Source organism: Camelus bactrianus, chromosome 29, assembly GCF_048773025.1.
Source record: "Camelus bactrianus isolate YW-2024 breed Bactrian camel chromosome 29, ASM4877302v1, whole genome shotgun sequence".
NCBI lineage: Eukaryota > Metazoa > Chordata > Mammalia > Artiodactyla > Camelidae > Camelus > Camelus bactrianus.
The window spans coordinates 17,368,019-17,369,461 of record NC_133567.1 but is presented as its reverse complement, the minus strand read 5'-3'; the positions used below and the strand labels follow the sequence as shown (position 1 = coordinate 17,369,461).

At 34.7% G+C, this 1,443-nt stretch overlaps 1 pseudogene; it reads right to left on the bottom strand.

Annotated features, from left to right (window-relative positions):
• Positions 1 to 757: 757 nt before the first annotated feature.
• On the bottom strand, positions 758 to 906 carry LOC123615999 (U1 spliceosomal RNA; annotated as a pseudogene).
• Positions 907 to 1,443: the final 537 nt, after the last annotated feature.

The window sequence follows — 1,443 nt, the reverse complement described above, 5'->3', positions numbered from 1 at the left end:
AGCTCTTGGTGGAAAATCACAGTGATTTCTGGCATAATTGAGAATGGAGTTAAGGAATTAACTAGCTTTTCCTAGCAAAGTTGCCATTAACGCTGAGAAAAAGGCTTTACCAAAAGTAACTTCGTGTTACCTGACCAAATTGTACCGTATATTAAACACTAAACCAGTAACATCTTTAAAAGGCTTATCGAAGGGTAGCCAGCATCCTTATCACACAACTTCTGGAATGTTCTATCTCTAAAATCAAGTTATGTAAGTTATTCATGGAGCAAAATTTCAGGGCTCTCTTTGATCAACTTATGCCCTCCTGTCAGAGAATTATCAACACAGTGATGGGCTTTGTTTTTTCCTGCTTATTTTCATTTGCTCTGTGATCTTTTCAACCCCAAGAATTCATATTCATGAAGTGGATGATAATCACCAAAATTTTCTAAAACACTTCTATGGAAGACACAGCCAGACAGAGTGATGACAAGATGCAGAGGAGACAAAAGTCTGAGAGTTGACACTAGGATTCACTCACACACTGTGTTTTAAAGGAATGCTGGGAAATAGTCTTTATTTAATGTTTAGATATGCATTTAATTAACCAGAAGTTCATTTTTTTTCCTGTGAATGAAACAGTGGAGAAAGTCAACATACCCATTTAGTGAATTGACACTGGTGCATTAAAACGCTTTACAAACCATAATTGATAAATAACAAGGACCTGCTATATAGCACAGGGAACTATATCCAATATTCTTTTTTTTTTTTTTAACCGTGAACACAGTCCCCCACTATCACATTTTATGCAGTCGAGTTTGGGGAAATCACGGGGGTCAGCATATCCAGAGTGCAATGGATAAGCCTCTTTCTGGGAAAACCAGCTTCCTGATCATAGTATCTCCCCTGTCAGGTAAGCACCAATATCTTTTGATAACCTATAATGGAAAAGAATGTGAAAGAGAACATATATATATATATATATATGTATAACTAACTCACTTGGCTGTACACCTAAAACATTGTAAATCAACTATACTTCAATTTAAAAAAATAAAAAGAAAACTCACCTTTGCTAAGAATTTCCAACAGGATCAAGTATGTAGTGTCCTGAGTGGGGGACTTGGGACAGATGCTAGTGGTGGGGATGAGGCAGGGTGACCTACACTTGAAAACTTTATTACCTTATATCTTTGTTTAAATTGAAAGGAACACAGGGGTTTAGATTTTGTTGTTTGTATTTACATGTACAATTAGATGTATATTATCACAAAACAGATCCATATCTGGGGTGTCTTTCAAAAATAATCACAGGTATATTATACAAAACAATAGAATTTGACTTTGAAAATATTGAATGTTTTGAAATATTGGCATTTTTAATCCATTCTATTGATATAAATGAGCAGGATTAAATAAGATATTTGCATGCTTACCTAAAATGTCAGGCAATTATAC